General features: G+C 47.8%; 1 pseudogene; it reads left to right on the plus strand.

The window, feature by feature from the left end:
• LOC133349271 (M-protein, striated muscle-like) overlaps window positions 1–21,580 on the plus strand; it is a 65,825-nt pseudogene that overhangs the window by 13,099 nt on the left and 31,146 nt on the right.

Below are 21,580 nucleotides of genomic sequence, written 5' to 3' on the forward strand. Positions count from 1 at the left end.
GATGTCCACAGGCCTTGCGATGGCTGATCTGTAATATTGTATGAATGGCGAGTCAGGTAGAAAAAGTCTCACTCCAATTCCCCAACAGCTTAGTCAGTGCTGGCGCTGAGTCTTCAACAGTAAAACTGTGTTACATAACTCTGCATTGCAAAGGACAATATACAATAACGTTGATTTAGTTTTCTCTTATTATTTATGATCTTGTCTGCATCACTTGGCCAATAACAATGTGCAGGGTGTCAGAGTTCACCACGTAGGATTTGCAATTATAATATTTTGAGTTGAGGTATAAATCATCCTCTGTCTCTCCTACCCATTGGCAAATTCTGGATACTGATTCTTGTATTGTGTTATGGTAACGTGTAGGTAATCCCATTCTTTACAACCCATCTGATGTGTGGTTGCCTGTGACCAATTCACTGTGGATGTGCCCAATCTCACTGGGCTCTTAGAAGCAGAATAGGGTTGACTGTGACTAGTACTTGCATGGGCAACCATCAGTGCATACTAGGCTGTGAGATGGCCAGGAGATGGCAGTACAGCAAGTAGGTTCAGTCCGCAGGTCATTCACACCAATGGAACCATTCACAATGCGAAAGGAGTAGCAGCAGCACGGCTCATGGCCGCGCCATGAAAACGACTTTGCCTATCGCTGTACAGTGTTGCCCATGGGCGGCTGCTCAGTTAACGTTTCATGAAATTGCAGGTGCAATGAGGATGACACGGCTCAGTACCGCGTCTCGGCCATTAGCACCAGAGGAGAAACGTCCAGCTTCGCCACTCTGGTGGTGAAAAGTGAGTACCCACCTCACCACCCCACCCCACCCCACCCCCTCTCTCTCCCGCCTTCAGTTGAATTTATCTTACCGCTCAGACGTGGTACAAAAAATTAATGGTATCGCGCAAGGTTAATCATAATTTGTGTAATTATTGTCACATTAGGTACGATGTCGGAGTAGGCGTATACTCATACATCGATATATTGACTCGAATTCATCACTGCGCTCACGATACGTCGATCAAATTGTGCATGTGAGAACTGATTGTTGACGATTTATACTAATTATATGTAAATCATATGACGAGCTAACTGAGTGGACAAAAGTAATACGAACAAGTCAAAACGTGAGATGCAAATACACAAAATAGAAAGGGAGACTGTAAAAAATGAGATGAAGAACCTATTTGGTCTTGAATCGTAGCGCCACCATAAATATTTGTGACAATTCAATCAAACGGCTGGCGTTGTGGTTTTGTTGCAGGCCTCGCTTTCACCATGTCCACAAATCAATGGGGAATATCCAACTTTCGGCTCTTTCTGATGTCACCATTGTCCCGCTCGACTTTGTAACCTCGGATAGCTGAAGGGAGTGATCGCGGGGGGGGGGATAAACGAGCGAGCGAGCGAGCGAAGCAGTTTCAGGCATTTCCCCCTTTTGGTGGAACTCAACTCCCGTGTTTTGTGTCGCACCAGGATTCAGGAGCGAGTTTGACGAGACCTGCTTCTACTCCGGGATCTCCACTTTCCCCTTCGACTGTGAGTCGCTTGAGCTCAGAGCACCTCCTTTTTGCTCAGAGGCAGTTAACAAAAACAATTTGGCCTGGGTTTGCAAATCTTCCGATATGGGAAATTGGAGGTGCAATGCTTCCCATTGCATTTATTTTATTTACATATATATGTATGTATAAGAAAAGTACGTTTTTTTGGCTTTCTATTTTTTTAAATATATCAGCCTGGGGTGATTTGCAAACCTAAAATAAAGTTACTGTTCTCTGACCGTGAGTACGCATGCATCTGCGGGTGTGCTGCACGGGTCTGCATTTGTTGTTTTTGGACCATACCGCATATTACTTGGCACGAAGAAGCTCCTGGTACATGGAACGAAACGTCGGACATCATGCCAAACAACATATGGTACAACCCGAAAACACATTAGTGTAGATAATCATCGCCATTACCACCACCACCGCCATAACTTCTATCCATCAGCCCCTTCTCTTGTCAATCACCATCATTCACGCATTATTTACTGCAGATCTTTTAATGTCTCTGTATGCATGGGTTTTATCGAAGAATGTTTATCACGCTTATGATAGCAATTTTTAAGAGAAACTCATTGTCAAGGGGATATGTTTCTACGGACATTTGAGAAACAGAATGCAAAGTGCAAAACATTTGACGGAAATGCAGCATAATTTAAGCAATAGCCAAGTCTCCTCAACCCCCCCTCTGCTTCCGTCCAACTAACACTGTCATTTGGTGGTTCACCGCAGATATTTCATTGGCAGGCCGCATTTGGTGGGGTAAAGTGTGGGTACTCCCACTTCTTGCCAATGTGGAACAGCAGGCCAAGAACCCGGTAGAGGGGTTCTCATGCCAGGCATAGGAAAGAAAGAGCAGGACTGCACTATTACCTTTGCATCTTTTCCATGGCATCTTAATAAAAAAAAGTGTAAGCAACTCCATGAATCACATTATATAAATATGTAAAAAAAATACATTTTATGAACGTGCTTCAAAATGTTCTCACAGACTCCTGGACGGTCGTGCCAGATGGCGGATTTCTTGTTGCGAACCGAGCCCTTGGCGTCTGCTCCAGGGATTGATTTGAATGTCATCCATGCCCGAGAGTGCCTCTTGCAAAGAACACGCACTCGGGAGCTGACAAAGGCCTTCCTCCAGTTGACTCGTAAAGCCAGCGTGGTACTTGTTGCGAGCGATTGCTTTGAGGACGAGCGCGTGGGCTCTCGTACAAATTGCTCAGAAGCGCTGATTTCAATATTCCAAGTACGCACGTGTCTCGTGCGTACTTGGAATTCGTTTTCGATAAGCCCCTTCGTTAAGTGTCAAAATCCCACGAAAAAATACGTGCGACTCCCTTTAGAATTACGATAGCGTCATTCATGATGATATACAAGACACGGTGGTCAATCCGCAGCTGTTTGAGGGCCTACCCACGCAGTGCACGTCACGGGGGTTATTTGACCATACCTCACCACGCTGGTCACGTTGGTCAAGACTGGGAGCGTAGCGGCATAGTGGCAGGGATGGCACAGCGGCAATACTTGTCCACCTCAGCAAGAAGGGAGCCTGGGTTCAATTCCCGACTCAGGCGCCTATCTGTGTGAAGGTCGTATGTTCCCCCTCTGTTCTGCATTGGGGTTCTACGGTTTCCAGTTTCCTCGTACAAAGTGTTGGCCAAACATCCCAATTATGAAAAAAAAATACCTCTTTTGGTTTATGCACAGCAACATATCCACGGGCGGTGACAACTTGGCAAGACCGTCCTGAAATCGAGTCTGGAGACTCGGTGAGGCATTCCTGGGTACAAAAGCCTAAGAATAATAATAACAGTAGACATGGGTGCACACAGCCAACGCATGGTGGTGGATTTTGCCACACGGCCTTCTGCTTCCCCTGATGCAGCCTTGCGGAAAAACAAAAATAATGTATACTGAACTTCTTTCGCACCGTACGTAGCCAACCGCGCTAACTGGAGATGCTGATGTCTCATAGAGCCTCACCCATCTCAGTCTCAACAGGGACCTGCATTAGGGTGTTTGGTTGTGTTCATTTAAGCGTGCGGTCGGTGGTTACGCACGTGGCCTGCGATACCGTGGGCATCGCCATGCGTCTGCCCTGTCTCGCCAGGAGAGGGCAGTACAGCAAGTGGACTCATCGCCCTCTGTTGCCATCTGTATGGGGATAGAGTGTTGCACCTCTGAGGCGCGTGCGTTGTCTCCGGTTTACTGCCACACTTGTATAATGAACAGGCATCATCAATTGACTGAAACCATGTTAAGATAAAAACCCAAAAGGGGCATGACCCTCCTGATAAAGTCACGTGACCCAATGTGCCTCTCCTGGATGAATAAGTGCAATATCAGGTACGTTGAATATTATGAACAGACTTTTTCATTTGTAAGTAAACCAGAGTACCTGCAGAAACCCCATCGCGTGTAAGGAAATAAAACTCATCAGGTCCACACAGATGGGGTCAACAGCTCATTTGCTCTACTGCCGTCGTCCGCTGAGCGCCTTTCCACCCTGTGGGTTTAGGAGTTCTCGCAAAACCCGCATGATCCACCATCCCGTGCCTCGAAAGTGGCGGCTCACAGGCACGCACCAGCGACACAACCGCCTTGAAGTAATACGGAAAAATACAGACTAGAAATGAATAGGAAAATAATCTATCAAAAAAATTACGTGTAACATATTGTGCATGCATTTAAGTGTACTTGTCTGTCCCTAGCTCTTCAGACAGACCTGTCACAGGATTAAATTTGTTTCCAAATCTCGTGAAAATAGCTCTCTCTTTATATAACCGGACGAATTAGCATATTTATAGCTTTGCAGTGAAATATAATTTCCTTTCAATGCGAATCTGTTATAAATGTCGGGCATGCGGCCACAGTAGCAGAAGGTATGGACGCTCGTAGTATGATGCGTATGTCAGTCCCTGACTAATGCCACACAATTTGCTTGCAGCACTTTATCAGCGGAGATGCCGTTTAAAAATAGTTTGGCTCCTACTGCGCCAAAGAATTCACCGCGCGGCCACTTGAAAGCCGGAGATAATGGGATGGAAAATATTGCCACTGTGGAATGGTTGTACCGTTGACACCGAGCACACTTAAGAGTGTTAATAAAATGTAAATTAGCACGAGTAATGTGACCTACGAGAACTGGGCAAATGTTACCGATGTCATTGCAAAGTTGTAAGTGTGTGTTGTATATGCAGATAGAAACATATATTCAGCTTTTGAATTGCGTAAACTGTGCCCATTGCATAAAATAATTATAATCAGTTGTTTGTCAATCCGCTGATAGCTTAAAGGCCTCCCCATGCCGTATCGGTCATTTAGGGTTGTTTGACCACACTTTAACGTGCTGGTCACCACAGTTTGGTGAAGGAGATGGCCAGAACGGGTTCCAATATCACTCGCCGCTGATGTTGGCCATGACGAGGAATCGAATTCATGTTGCTGGGTTTAAGTTCGTTGAGATAAACTTCCTGATAAACTTAATGAGGGCGATTTTACATCTCATTCTGAGAATGGCTGTGATAAATCGTGATGCAAATATCTCATTTCTATACCCTTGGAGAATGCATTCATCTTTGGAATAGAGTGGGTTTTGCCCCGGCAATCTTCCAGGTAATTGTGGGACAAGATGCGGGTGCACTTGAAATCAGCGTGGTGAAGTATGGTCAAATAACCCTCATGAGTCGCACGGCGTGAAGATGTCTCCATTTCAGCAGCCGATTAAAATATACGGAGGGACATTTGCAGATGAAATGTCTTGTTGTCTCCTTCTTGCTCATCTCTCTCCTTCCCTCTCCAACCCATTTGCTCCCCATCTCACCCGCTCCGCTGCAGTGCCAGCCCTGCCCACGGTGTCAGGGCTGGAGTTTGACGTGCGCATCATGGAAAAGTTTGGCGTCACGTTCGGCCGGGAGGGAGAGACGCTGTCCCTGTGCTGCACCGCCGTGGTCGTGCCAAACCTGCACAAGGCTCGCGTGGAAATCCAGTGGTTCCGTGATGGTAGGGGCCTCTCGTTAATTATAATGAAAGTACATACACGCACACGCACACACACACGTGGAAGGGCCCGTGTGACTCAGGTGGCGAGTTCTGTGTTAGAGCAATGAACTGGCACCCTTGAAATGCTAGGTTAGAATGAATGTATAACGAGAAGAAAGACCAAATTGAATATACATAGCGTCTAAAGTCAACTACGTCAGAAGAAGTTTTACAAAACCGGGGACTACGTTTTGGGATAAGGTGAAAAGGGGGGAGATCAGGGCAGGGAAACATCGGAGAGAGAAGAGGCAGCAGCACCATGGCACAGTCTGGGATGAAGCAACCTGGGCCTAGCACCGACAACAACAACAATGAGCCCGAGGGGCAGTCGGGGCAGCACAAAGGAGCCCCGGGGCAGTCTAAGGAACGAGTGGCAGTGGCACAAGGCCCCACACCAATGGTTACCATTAACTGTATAAAAAAAAAATACCCGTTGTTATTTTATTGTTTACTAGTTCAAGATATTGTGGTTCCAATAATTATATGTTGTAGTTTTATTCACACGGGAAAAATACAGATGGTCTCCACTTTACGACCATCCGATTGATGACGGTCCACATTTGCGACGTTTATATAATTCAACCAAGGATCCATTTACGATGCAAACATTTTATTTACGATGCATCTTCATACATGACTCTGAACACATTTGAACAGTCATTCTGGTTTCCGATGCGACTTGGCGTGGAGCTTTTGTTATTCTCAAGATTTTTTGTGGATTTTTACCCATTAAACCTTGTTAAACATGTCCGATAAAAGGGGAAAAAAACATCAGAAAGTGATGTTTTCACTGTTTCTACAGTCAATGAGGAAATAGGGTTTCGATTTCCGACGGGGTTTCTAGGAACACATTGTGACGTCGTGAAAGCGGGGACCGCCTATACTCTTTTTCAAGGTCATGTAAAAAACACTATTTTTTATTTTCTAGGTGAGGCCCACTGAGCTATATAGATCTTTTTTCAGAAGCGACTTGGCCACAAGTGATAGCCCAACGAAATGGCTTATAATGTGTAAATTTGCAGCAGCCAAATACTCGAAGCGCATGTTTTTAATGTGGAGGGAAAGACCCGGATAAAAATCCACGTGACCACGGGGAGAACATGCACACTCCAAATATACAGGCATGAGGGTCAGGGTCAGGATCGAACCCACGACCTACTATATACCAACCGAGGTAGTTAACATATCCCTACCACATGTAAATGGTGTCTGTCGCAAGTATGTATACGGAGGCCTATTGATGTGGCTCTTGAACAGAGTGCTGTGGGCTCAATGACAAGCTGCAGGAGTGTTAAATGCAAATGTATTTGTTTCATGACACGACACAGAGAGAACGACCGGATGTGATGGTGAAGAGAAAAAAAAGTGACTGTCACAAAGAAGGAAATTGCCTGTGACAGTGGCTGAGAGGCTCAGTGAAATCCATGCTCACTCCCCATTGTGGCCAATTATATTAGATCGTTCATTCCATCACGCATAATTGCCATTAATTTTACGAGTTGTGTTTTTCCCTCCTTTAAATTATTAATGGTGTTTGCTATATTGTACCTCGTTTTACAGCACTTACATGAACACGATGTGAAAATAATTTAAATTCAACGCACGCCATGCATTAAGCTTGGAAAACAAAATAATTATTTACACAATAAACAGATGTCAGATTCGTGCCCAGGCATTTTTTTGGCACTGCCTTTGCGGCCATGATAACGGTTTGTGTTTGTACAAGCGCTGCAATCCTCATACGACGGATATTTGATGGGGAAATATCCATGGGGCCACGGTATAATGATCCAGCCATCTGCACGCTAAGATACAGGGTGCTAAAAAAAATGTTAACACTTATATGGGACTATCGTTTTTAATGGGAAAAGAACGAACAATACACTGTAACATGATAACAAATGTGATGTTAATAGCTTCAAAAAGTCAAAGAGTTTCCACTTGATAATTGGTTTTTTACCCTTCTATCTGGCAACAAAACTGACACCTTTTTACAAGGAGTCATGTTTGCATAGACCACAATACCTGCAGTCATGTAAAAAGGTGTCAGTTTTGTTGCCAGATAGATGGGTAAAAAAACTATTATATTTTTACTGGCAAATGAGGTTCCCATGGTGAGTTTCCACTTGTTCTCCATCCTTGTCAACATACACGCCTGGAATCTTCTCCAGTCCAGAGGCACATTTCTTGTGGTATTATTACAAATTCCCAGATGTACTTTCAGCATCGTGTTATGAAATTCGTTAGGAACTCTCGCAGAGCAGTACAACCCTGTGTGTTCGGGGACTACCCACAGATACAGATTTCACAGAATTCAGATTTTGTCTGTGTGTGTGCAGTCATTGGTGTGCAGTGGGGAGCGGTGGCGCAGTGGTTAGTGCACTGCGCTACGGACCCGGTGAACCTAGTTCGATTCCCGCTCACGGCCAAAAGCCAGTGACCATTATCTGAACCGGTCCTGGGCCGGGCGTGGTGTTGGCCACCCACCCAGCTCGTGTGCCGTGCCGGCCTTCATAGGTTGCTACTCGCCAACAGCACTTGCCCCAACAGTCTGTTAATAGGCGATAAGGGGGATTTTTTTGTTTGCAGTCATTGGTGACTTCACTGAGACCGTGAATCCGGCTTATTGCCCCAACCCCCGCTCTCATCGGCCACCCATGCTCGCTGCACACTCTGTACGCTCGCAATGCCAACCTCGGCCACAGGAAAGAATACATAATTGAAACATTATGCGGAGCAATATATAAAATATGCCACGCAACTCCCCTTTGCGTATAATCAAAGTGGTACTTTTTAAAGACATTTTTTACAATTCTATGCCATTCTTTGCTTCAGAATTTTCTTTTTTTTTCACAGTTAGACTGTTTAATATCATGTATTACTCTGGCGTGCATTATTAACGCACGATGTCTGCTGATGTTGTACATTTTACATGGAACTAATGGGTTTCTGCCTTTTTGCCAGTAAGTGAGATGCAAATCTCAAGGTTTTGTATCCTGGTCATTGAGGGTTTTACCTTGGGGTAGAGCGGCGGTGCAGCGGTTAGCACATTGCTCTACGAGCTCTGCTTTCTGAATTCAATTCCTGGCCTGAACTGGTCCAGGGACTCACCTCCTACCAGCCAATGCACGCTGGCCAGCGTGTTGGCGTATGACTTGGCGTGGGGAGGCCTTCACCCAAGCGTGTATTGACAAAGGGCTGTGAATTGCTGTTGTTGGTGCAATGGTTAGCACAGCGGGTAGCCGGCTCGTTATCCCGACGTGGCAGACGAAGCGGCGGTGCAGCTTTCGCTAATCTCCCCGCCTCTGTCCAGCCAGCAGTATATATCGGTGCACCAGAGTTAGTCGATTGGCAGGTCACGTGTGGTGGGGGGTAAAGTGTGGGTACTGCGGCTTCTTCCAAGATGCCTGGCTAGCGAGGAAGAGTAGGCCAAAAATCCCGTGTAGTCGAAGCAGTGGCACAAGCAGGACATTGCAGGGATGCGCTTTACCTTTTAAAAGTTATTACTCAGCACCCCCCCCCCCCTCCCAACGGCCGTGTGCGCTGTGCTCGCTCAGACGTGCAGCTGGAGGAGTCCAAGTGGGTGCAGCTGTACTGGAGCGGGGAGAAGGCCACGCTGGTGCTGGCCCACCTCAACAAGGAGGACGAGGGCCTCTACACGGTGCGCGTCGTCACCACCGGCGGCGCCGCTCGCCACTCCGCCTACGTCTTCGTGCGCGGTACGCGGCGGCTCGGCGCGCTTTGCTCCCCGACTGAGACGTCGGGGATCAAGCGCGTGTTGTTCGGCATGCTGGCCCGACGTTTCATCTCCGCGCGCGCCGGCAGCTTGTTCAGGATCTGAATTCATCGTGCCGGGCAACACGCGGTGCAACCCAATTCTTTTACTCTCAGAGGTGCATTTTTCTTTCGCGCCAAACTAAGTGAAAAGCCAAGTCTAATGTAATGGGTTTTGTGTGTGTGCAGTTATTGATCACAATGCTGAGACCATCATCATCTCGCTAGACTTGAGAACTTTGTTTAATCACAGGTGACTGAAACCGGGATTTTAACCCGAGGTTCATTGTGGTACTCGCTCGAAAGCCTGACACCTAAGCCACCTCGCCACCTCAACACCCAACCTAGATTAGCAAGACCGTCAAAGGCCATGCCATGGGGCGCTTCACTATGGGACCCCACCATGGCCACGGGTTTACTGAATAACCTGTCCTACACACATCTCGGTCTATGGATCTCGCTTTGTTTCGCCTGTCTTTCCTATCTTGTATAAAACACGAATTGGATTGATATGGCGTCTAATAGCAACTACAAAAAATGTTTTAAGAAGCTTCTTAGCTCTTGCTAACTGCCCTCACTCGAGCTCAATTTGTTGCTGACCTCTTTGAAGGACTCTCTGTTCGATTGTGGCCGCTGCTTAGCAAAGGGGTGAAGTTGTAAGAGTATAATAATACAATTAACTTGGTAACATAACATATTATGCTCCATAGTATCGAGGACAAGGCGACACACTCTTCACCAACGTTATTCACACCGACACGAGAACACATGTTGCCACAAATTGGACTGGAGAAATAAAGACATAAATATAGACAGAGAAAGAAAGCAGCCAGCTTTTGCCATTGTAACAACCAATGTGAACGTCCTGTCTGTACGCCCACTACACACGATAGGGGATCTTTGTCTGCACGTACTCACTCGTGCCTGTAAGGTTTCCATGTGCCTGTGTGTGCCCCCCCTCCCCGCCACCGGCGGCGTTACAGATGCGGCAGCTGAAATTGCTGGCGCACCTCCTGCTCCGCTTGGCGTGGAGATCCACGACCCGAACCGCAACTACGTCATCGTCTCGTGGAAGCCTCCCAGTGGCCAGGGAGGCAGTCCCATCACCGGCTACTTTGTTGAAAGGTCAGTGCCGCAAGCAGATGCCATTTTTTTGCTATTCTTCTCTCCCTCTCTCCAAATTATCCCGTCAGGGCCAAGTCATGATGTGTATGTGTCCTCTCGGAGGGAGGTGAACAGTTGGCCCAGAAGTCAAGAGCACTGAGCCAACACTGCTGATATTCTGCGTTCAAACCTGAGTTTCAGCCATTGGTGATAAAAGAGGGCTCTTCAAGTGCAGTGAGTTGATGGTCTCAGTCTGGTCGCCAATGACTGCACACAAAAAAACCCCATCGCATGAAAAATGCACCCTCTCGTGCGTAGATGAAATGTTTGATTGAAGAGACCTCGGATGTAGTTCTGCGATAGTTGTCTCAGTGGGCCGTTCTCTCACACGGCATGACACACTGCTCCGCCCGACTCCATCGCATCTTTGGCACGTTTCGAATAACATTGGCAAAAAGAAAAAAAAATTTTCTTGAAATTAATTCAATAACACTATAAACTCTTTTTATTTTACCAGGTATGGCCCACTGAGCTATATAGCTCTTTATCAGAAGCGACCTGCTACAAGTGATAGCCTAATGAAGTGGCTTATCACGTGGCAATTTATAGCAGCCCAACACTCTAAAGGCATGTTTCTAAATGTGGAGGGAAACCCGGAGGAACTGGAGAAAAATCCAAACAACCACAGGGAGAATATGCAAACTCCAAATATGCATGGTTCAGGGTGGGGATCGAACCAACGACCTCCTGTAAAGCAGGCGAGGTTGTTAACATCTCGCCACAGTGGCGCCCGTTAAGCAGGGCTTCACATTGTACCATGGGATTTCTCCAGAGGATGGCATCACAGAACTACTTCTGAAGTCACTGCAATAGACCTCTCTTACGCAACACGAGATGGAGCTCATTCATTTGTTCCCTGCAATCTGTTTAACATCCCAGCGTAGGGGGAATGCGTCCCGTGTATACGTGGTCAGGGCATTTTGCATATAACGACCAGAAGGTCGTGAGGGCAAAGTTAGGTCAGAGGTCGAATTAGCTTTTAATATATTTGTAGTCAATCACATATGTACCACTTTGTGCTAAGGAAAATCCTTTGTCCTATTGACTAACTTACTGCCGTCATAGGCATGTGTAAGTTCAACTGCTGACTCAAGGCTACAAATGAGATATAATTGCTGTCTTGAGCAAGTTAGAATGGAAAACCACTTTCAGTGAGTTTTTCTTCTTCTAACAAGTAAAGCCCATTGTTGGCTTCTGAGGCATTCGCAAATATTTTTCACATGTGCCTGGAACGCTTGCTGTGCTCGTATTTTCACACATCATATAAATAAAAATACCAAATGTCCTGGTTCGGCCGACAACACTCCCTGTTTCAAAGGGGCTGTTACAGTGTCCTCCAAGCATTTGCGAAAAATGCGATTTTTGTCCCGAAGTGTAAAATGTTCTTGTCTCAAACTTGACTCATGATGCGGGCGAAGGGCTCCCACCCTGAGTTTTGGGCACAGTTGGCAAAGTTGGAAGGCAGGGCCCTGTGAGCGCTAGACGGGGCCAGTGTCGGAAGAGCACTCGCTGTGGGGCAGAGCTCGTGATCAAGTTGGTGTAGAGTTATGCAAGTGGATGGGGCCGATGGAGAGAGATGGTCTGTCGGCTCACCACGTGTCCCGGTTGAGCCTCCCAGAAATTTGGTCGCTTTAAACATCAACAAAGCAAATGAATGGAAGACGTGGGAAGAGAGGCCATTGCCCAACTATGGGAATGACAACATCAACAACAGTTTTCAATGAATAATATCGGTCGCGAAAGCCTACGTGTTAAGCTAACTAATCTCTATGGGGAGGATACTTTTCCTCTTCACAAATCTGGAAAATCGCCCGATGAAGCTGGTTGTAATCATCAGCCAAACGTCGTAATCACATTGCAAATGTTGTGGGTTTACGCTCCAACTCACCGGTTGTGCTCAAGTAGTAACGAATTGGCACGTTTTGTTTCTGTGACAAACCCTCATGTCAATTGGCCGTGTCGGGTGGTGGTGGGTACACGACACATTTATAGTTACGCGACCTAACTCATTAAACCTTTACGAACAACAACAACAACAAAATGCGAATGGAGCTCCTGGTAGCTCCTGTGCGGAGAGTGACGCGACGTGACGGCGCTTTGTGCCCGGCAGGCGCGAGGTGAACACGGAGAAGTGGGTGAGCTGCAACGACGCGCCGGTGCTGTACGCGCGCTGGGTGGCGGCGGGGCTCGTGGAGTGCCACTCGTACCAGTTCCGCGTGCGTGCCGTCAACTCGGCCGGCCTGAGCCTCCCGTCGCGGCCCTCGGAGCCCGTCATCGCTCTGCACCCGGACGAGGCCGCCAAACTCAAGGGTGCCCGTCCCCCGTGTCGGCTGCAAGGACGCGGCGGATATGTTTACGCATGCGTATCCTGCGGGTGTGTGAATGTGTTATGCGAGTGTCGGAACGTTGTTGTTGTTGTTGTTGCTGTTTATGCATTAGGAACCCCTGCTGCCCCGTGGACTGGACAAATCTTTGTGACTGAAGAGGAGCCGACGGGTAAGAGGAATGTCCTGAACTGCAGCTGTGGTTTTGCTTTCATCATCGTCACCATCATCGTCGTTACTGGCCTCCCGCATTTACTTTTGCTGATGTTATCAAATGCAAAAAATACAAACACACCACATTCCTCATTAACACAGCTCTGGTTTAGGTTGTTGTCCTTCCCCTGCACCTCAGATTAGCACGGTTGACTACATACCGTGCATAAGGAGTTCAGTATACACACATATCATTGTAATGGGAATGGCTGCAGATTTTATGAAAGGCCTGAAGATTTTATTAATTTGTAAAGTACCTGTTAAACTAATGTGGAAAACATGAGAGCAATATCAGAAAACTTGGTCCACCGAGGCTTCAAAGCACACCAGCCTCCTGATTGCATCAGTCTACCACATTCCCAGTAACACGTGGAATAGGTAGCTTTTCCGGCATACCCTGAATTCCAACTTTCTCAAATTCGGCTTTGATAGGTTTTCGTGAATTGCACTGCCGTGCATGTGTATCACACCTCTGTTTGTGTATAACACCGCTGCATGTATATATTACACTGCTGCATGTATATATTACACTGCTGCATGTATATATTACACTGCTGTGTGCGGGGAGCAGTAGTGTCGTGGTTGGCGCACTCTGCTGCAAAACCCAGTGGCCGGAGTTCAATTCGTGCCCACAGTTAAAATCGGCGGTGAATGTCTGAACCGTTCCCGGGCCTCCCCTAGTTCCGCTCAGCCTCAAATAAGCAACCGGTTTGGTGCGTGGAACACCAGGACTGGGGAAACAAAGGTGGCTGGACATCAGTGCTGGCCACACGCAGCCCCCTCGTGTGCTGCGCCGGCCCTCATCAGTGCTCGCTAGCAGCACTTGGCCCAGCAGTCTGCACGTACGCAGAGAGAGGGCATGGATCTTTGTCGTCGTGTTAAACGGCCGCGTGTCGCCTGCAGACGCGACGGTGCCGAGCTGCCCGCAGGAGGTGGCGGTCACCGAGATCAGCCGCAGCTACGCGGTGCTCGGCTGGAAGGTGCCGGTCTCCTCCGGCTCCGAGGCCGTCACCTACTATGTGGAGAAGGTACGCGCGCTCCTCGCTCCTCGGGGTCCTCGGGGTTCGCGGGTTCGTGGGCTGGTGCTTGGCTCGACACGAGCGAGTCCCGTAATTTCGTTATCCATAGTCAACAATGGCACGACGTTGTCGCACGATAAAACAATACGCCGTGACCAGAATCAGAATCTTTTATTTATACTTGCAGAATCCGATGAGCTATAATTAGTTATTATTTTACCAGGTAAAGCCCACTGAGCTATTAGTTTCTTTTTCAGAAGCGGCCTGGCCACTAATGAAAGCTCAACGAAGTGGCTTATCACGTGGAGATTTCTCGCAGCCAAGTAATCGAAATAACCTAAACTTGTGTATATGTGTGTCCAATCACACTGACCTGACAAAGAAAAGTAATTGTGCACTGGCGTGTAAACGGTTAATTGCTGAAGAAGCCCCCGGCACGTAGAGCGAAACGTTGGGCATCGTGCCGTGCGACACGCGGCACGACCGGGAAACTCACGGGGAGCGCCACCGCGAAAAACCGGAGCGGGAGGATCACCCGAGTCACGACGTCGCACCACCCCAGTACGTAGAAGCCAATCAGTCGGGTATGGGGCAGCTAACGGCGGACAACGGGCAACTGGCTTGCACATAACAAGAGGATGGCTTGTAGCCGATATGAATTGGCAGTCAGAAGTATCGTGGTGGGAGGTGCGGACTCGTTCGCAATGACGACACTTCTAAAGTACTTTTCAAAGGTCACGCGCGGTCAGTGATGCACAATGAAAGTGCGCCAATCGCGCTGCGGTGGCACGCATGATGAGCACTCGCTGCGTTCCCCACTTCCCTAAGCGGCGTCATCGCACTGCGAAGGCAGCTGGTCCACGCCGGCGCAATAGTCATCGTGTGGGGCGGTACTCGCTGCTTGCTCCACCCTAATGATGGGAAAATAATGTAAAAATGTATTCAACATTGATAGGAAACAAACACCGCGTTGCTGTGGACCATGTATGGCTACGTGCAAATATCAGCAGCACTCCGTTGTGTATACCCGCACACACACAATACCGTGTTATTTTCTTGTCCATCGGACTACTGGCTTTCCAGACCGATATTATCCAGCAGCATTGGTTTAAGCGAGCAAACTCTGGACTGGTTTCGACATTCTGGGTTCTCATCGTCAGAGCTTGGCTTGTTAAACAAATATTGCTGAGTTGGCAGATACCGTTGGCAAGAAGGACACTCGTTCTGAACGAAAATGGGCCAAGTTGGACGCAACAAGAAACATGATGTACGAAATTTAATTTGGAGCTTTCGTGACTGCAGGAATTACTCTTTGGTTCTTTCGGTAAAGTCACGTATAAAGATAAAATAATAAATTAAATACTAGCATACGACGTTTCGATTGCAACACAAGCAATCGTCATCAGATATAAATGAAATAGAAAAACATTACATTTCTAAGTATACTAGATTTGTGTTTCTATTTCATTTATACCTGATGATGATTGCTTGTGTTGCAATCGAAACGTCGTATGCTAGTATTTAATTTATTATTTTATCTTTATACGTGACTTTACCGAAAGAGCCAAAGAGTAATGATGTACGAACTCATGATGCATTGCTGTGGAGCATTATTGGTTCAGAGCATCGATTGGATCACGGTGCCAGGAGGCTGTCGAGGGTGGGCGGGAGAGGCGCTCCCTCAGGATCACAAGCGTCTTTCAACGAGGCCCTAATTTGTACATAGGTCGTCCTGTTCCCCGGCTCACTCGGACCTTACCTCCATGGACTCTGTCAGCTTTTATTTAGGGCACCCCCCAGCGTGCGTGTGTGGTGTGCGCGCACGAGTTTATTTATGGTTCCTTTGCGTACGTGAGCACAACCTGTGGTTAAGGCAGCAAGAGAGGCAAGGGTGTGTGGTGGAGCAATTATGAATGTTGATGCTCATTTGGAAACGAGTTGGCAGACAAACCGGTAGACAGCACGGGGTCCTTCGCTAAAGTCTTCCACGCGGCTCAATGTGACATGAGCACATCGCTTAGGCAGACGAACGGTCCTGGCAATTACGGCTGAAGTAATCTCATCCCCCTTTCACTGAACCTTCCCTCTGGGAATATCTCTCCATCACACCGGCAACAAACAAAACACAACACCGATTGTATTTCTGGCTGTCGCTTCGGTCTCTTTTAATAGATAGGTATTCAACAATTCCCTGTGGCACCAATTCAATTAATTGTCAGTATGTTGGGGTCCAGATTCCATTCAAGAATTCATTGTTTTTTTAAAGTATCTTGCTTATTTTGGTCTCATTTGTACAGATCTTGTTCATTAGCTTAAACACAACATGAGCCTAAAATGTTTATATAATCTTCACAAATCACGGATAATTGCATCTTACATGCACAGTTTGGTGCAGGAATTGTGAGCAGAATAAAAAAAAAAATCACCGATTTGACGAATTATTACATGCCTATTAATAACACAGCATTTAAAGGCACACATGCTTAGTCTCTAGTAGCAATGTGGTGGAGAATGCCACCGTTAAGAAAAATACAACTGCCTCCAATCACAATTGTGTTTTTCACCCAGGTGGTACAGTATAACATTAGGAATGTTAATGGGTGCACCCACAGTGCAATTGTCGTCATCAATATCAAATCATGGACCACATAGCACGCCAATGCCTGCTTGGGTCATTTGCCAACAGCATTCAGATGTTCACCAGGTTGCTCTTGAGGCTGTCCATCAGCTTACCAACCTCAACATGGACATATAAATGTGGGTGAAAGACTTCCCGCCATACGAAAGAAGAATTTGTGCGCACTAATCAAGTATGGGAGAGAGGCGATGAACACAATTGGGGTTAGGAAAAGGGTTACAGCTGCTGAGTGGCTCCTGAATACATTTTTCAGAGCAGCAGTATGACACACTTACTTTTTTTATCGTCTAAAATAATAAAAATGATACCCTGAGGACACGACGAAGAGACGGTTTCAAATTGCCACTCGTCTGTCTTCACGATGAGTTGAATTAGGAAAAGGCGAGAACTCGACGGGCAAAGTCACTGTGGATTCTAGGCGGGCGTTCACGCAGGTTTGTGCCGACCGTGCCGCGTGCGCAGTCGACGGACGGAGGGGAGTCGTGGGAGCGGCTGAATGGAGGCGTCGCGGTCAAGTCGACGCACTTTGCGGCACTCGGGCTGGCGGAGGGGAAGAGCTACCGGTTCCGCGTGCTGGCCTGCAACTCGACCGGCTTGAGCGAGCCCTCCGAGGAGACGCTGCCCGTCACGGCCCACAACAAACTGAGTATGGCTCTTTGGTGTTTGATATACAATAAACACTTCATTAGCATCATCATCATCATCCGACTATCGTTCTCATTCTTCATCGTTCATTATTTATCAATTTGAATCCATTATTCTGAACCACCGTCGTTGTCGTCATTCAACCATCATCCATCATTTTCAATCGGCCATCGTTCTGAACCATTATGATCGACATCAAATATGATCATTGTTAATTCATCCACAATTATTATCCTCTTTATATTTTACAACACACACGTCATTGTGTAACCTCACAAGCACATTTGCACAGCAATGTTATGAACCGGTAATATTTTTTACAAGATGCATTTTTTTCTATACAAAACCCATTGGAAGTAATGACAGTGCCGAGTGCGGCCCTGCGATTGGCTGCTCACGCCACTGGCAGAATGGCCTTAATGAGAGCGATCTCTAGAGAGCCCCAATAGAGGGTATTTGGCCTGCTCTTCCAAGTTGGCCAAACGTGTTGGAATAGGTGGGCGCATCTATGCAAATAGACACATCTCAGTCGCTGGACCCGTCGCTCGGACTTCGATCGTGACCTCGAAGCTCACCTGCGACCGTTGCAGCTGCTCCGCACGGTCGAGTTGTTTGGGCGCGACAGCACCTTCTTTGAATGTGTAACTATTTATTATAAAAATAATCACAAGTACGGTACGTGATGAATGACATGGCGTGGTGACGTGTGTGTAGCAAGGGGGCTAGCAATACTTATTTCAGCGGGGTGGGGGGGGGGCTAAGCACGGTGCGACTGTGCCCCCCCCTCCTTTCTCCCGACTCACTTTTACTGAAATATCTACGGATGGTTTTAACCCCGTAGACAATATCACGTAGGCTATAACTACACTGTCTGTATTACTTTAGTTGCACAGTGTATCGGGCTCAGAGGAAGATAGTCTCGCAGTGGCAGTATTAATTAAACGATTTAAAGGTACAATAATCACAAGTTTCTGCACGTCTTGCTTTCATTTGCATGTCAGTGAGTATTTTTTAGGAAATAATAATAATCGTTCATTTGTACGGATGTTTTTTTGGCATTTATGGACAATTGTTGGAATCCATTTTTTTTCAACATTTTTCTTAAAAATGTGCTTTGTCTCTACTTGTTTATCCGTGCATTCGGAGGGCACTCCTTGTGGCCGGCTGGACCCCCCCCCCCCATGCGTCGCATAACGCTGCAACCAACCCCCCCCGGCCCCCCCATAGTTGGCGCTCACCAATCGCGCCTCTTTGTCGTTCTCCCCCAAGTGCCGCCCTCGGCCCCGGAGAGCGTGACCCCTGAGAGGGACTCGGCCACCTCGGTGCTGCTCAGCTGGAAGGAGGTGGCCGACTCCGCCCAGGGGCTGCTGGGATACTACTTGGAGTCTCGCGCCTGCAACTCCAAGGAGTGGCAAATCAGCAACAACAACCCCGTCAAGCGCAACAAGTGCGTGCCATACGTCCGGGGGGGACAAAACGGCCTGGCGACATGGCACCACCACACCCTGCTCGATGTTGTTGTTGTCGTCGTTGTTGTTGTTGTCGTCGTGGTTGTTGTCGTTGTTGTTGTCGTGGTTGTTGTTGTTGTTGTTGTTGTCGTCGTGGTTGTTGTTGTCGTTGTTGTTGTCGTTGTTGTTGTCGTTGTTGTTGTCATCGTTGTTGTTGTCGTTGTTGTTGTCGTCGTTGTTGTCGTCGTTGTCGTTGTCGTTGTTACTCTTTGCTTCCTCACAGGGCACCGTGATCCCCAGAGGAGATAATGGATTGGCCGTGAAGGATGTGGAGGCTTGCTCGCCGTTCCACGGTTCCATTTATTGTTTCATCGTCCAGGAATATGTCCTCGTCGTCTCTGCCCTGTGGCCTGCCCTGTGGCCTGCCCTGGCTGTTGGTTAAATCAGGCCGCGATCGGCGATCCGTGCTGGCGTTGATCTGGAACTTCACCGACCGTTCACGTGACGCTTTAGCGCTCCGTGTCCGTGTTTACTTGGCGTGCAGCGGTGGTGCAGCGGTCAACGCTCCGAACTCAGAACCTGGTCACCCGAGTTCGATTTCTGGTTGAGAGGAACATCAGTGGAGAGTGATATCTGAACCGTTCCTGTGCCCCCCCCCCCTTTCCCAACATGCACTGCTCAGCGTGGTGAAGTATGGTCAAACAACCTCCATATAGCATCGGGAGGCCATCCCCCAGTAGTGGATTGAGAAAGGACTGTATACAATGCACATCATTCAATCTCCTGGGTTAAATATAGAAGCTCAACTCGGGATTTTGTGCAAAGCTGAGTACAATCCGTGCTGTGAGCACTTGGACCTGTCTAAACGGAAAAATAAACGTGAGCGCTCCACACCTATTTCCATGTGTGCTGGCCCACGAAACGGGCTTATTCTAAAAGCAGCTCATGCCCCCAGAGTTTCATAATGAGTCTGTTTTGGACGCTGCCCTCCGCAGTGGAATGGTTGGCACACAGGACCTACAATCCGGTGGTTGCTGCTTCAATCTCCCAGCGCAGCGGTTGAAACGATGGACACGTTTCTTAAATTTCCACCCCCCCCCCCCCCCCCCACACGGTTAGACCGCAGTTAGTCGATCGGCAGGTTTGCGTGTGGTAGGGTAAAGTGCGAATACTGCCAACTTCTTCCTAGATGTCCGGCCAACATGGGGAAGTTGATCACACACCCACCCGCTCTAGAGGGGCTCTCTAGAGCGCCCTCTAGTGGAGACCCTTCCTTCAGCAGTGGTGTGACCAGGCAATTACAGGGCTGTGCCTTTAGAAACGTGCGTTTAGATTATTTAGACTATTTTGCTGCTATGAATTTCCACTTGATAAGCCACTTTGTTGAGCTATCATTTGTGGCCAGGTCGCTTCTGAAAAATAAGCCAATAGCTCAGTGACCTTTACCTGGTAAAACACAAATAGTTTAGTTTCATTTCTAGATTTTTTTGGAAGTTCTTTGTTTACCTTTCCTATACTTTGCACTCCGATCGTGTTTTTGTATTGTTTGTCGTAACGTTCTGACCTGCGCCAACTGGACATCAATTGCAAATAAATATTCTGATTCTGATTAACTTTCACCAACGAGTAAATCGTGGCCAGAAACCGCTCCCTTGGAGGCGTCGCGACTAATCGGGGCGGCGACGCGCGCTTCTGACCCGGCAGCTTTGTGGTGCACGGGCTGGAGACGGGCAGCGAGTACGTGTTCCGCGTTCGGGGCTGTCAACGCCGCCGGCTTCAGCAGCTTCTCCAAGGAGTCGGCGCCCTTCAAGGTGGAGGCACCTGTGGGTGAGTCGTGCGCGCAGAGGCGCAGCCCGTGCCTCCGTCAACGAACAAGACACTCTATCTCGGAGCCACAACCTTGCCTTGAATGATTTCATTAACCGCACAGAATTATTTTATTCCTCACACGTGTGCAATGGCAGGATGGCGCATTTTGGGTTGGCAGATTTATTGCCGTAAAGGCGACTGCATGTTCACCAAAACAAAACGTGTTGACTATGAGGCTACAGCTACCAAAATGTCCTGGTTTGGCCAGGACGGTCCCCTGGTGGTTTCAAACAGCTCCCCCCCCCCCCCCGACGTCTCGAAACATTGGTGCTTATTGCAATTTAGTAACCCCCGTTGAAAATTGGTCTGGCCTCACGATCCACGCGTGACATGAGCGGGGCTACCTGAGCAGTGGGAGCAGTTGGCACGGGAGCGGGCGGAGCCTGTGGGCAGCAGGTGGGCAATGGGTGCAACCAACATCAGAACGGGCAACGCTCCTCACAACGAGGGTGAGCGGACTGCGGTGATGTCACATTAATTGGGGATGAAGTAGCGATGGGGACCGCCAGCTCACCACGTGTTGTGGCCGAACCTCCCAGAAATAGGGTAGTTTGTGTGTCCTGAGTGAGCCTCAAGTCAGTTCAGCCTGAAACGATGTGTAAAGTGTAGACCTTGGCTGAGCTGCTAAAGTCGTGACAACCTCGATTTAAAGCTTTCGTAACTGCAGGGATTCATCTTCTTGGTTCTTTCGGTAAAGTCACGTAGAAGGGAAATAATAAAATAATAAAAATAAAACATAATAAAATACAATTCTCACGACGTTTCGGCCACAACGCAAGCAGCCGTCCTCAGGTGAAGAACAGCGCTGTCTGAATGTCCATGTCCATTTAGACGCTGTTATTATTTTATTATTTCGCTTCTACGTGACTTTACCGAAAGAACCAAGAAGATCGTGACAACCTC

The sequence above is a fragment of the Lethenteron reissneri genome, chromosome 29 (genome assembly GCF_015708825.2).
Source record: "Lethenteron reissneri isolate LAM-NWPU_2019-01 chromosome 29, ASM1570882v1, whole genome shotgun sequence".
NCBI classification, from domain to species: Eukaryota; Metazoa; Chordata; class Hyperoartia; order Petromyzontiformes; family Petromyzontidae; genus Lethenteron; species Lethenteron reissneri.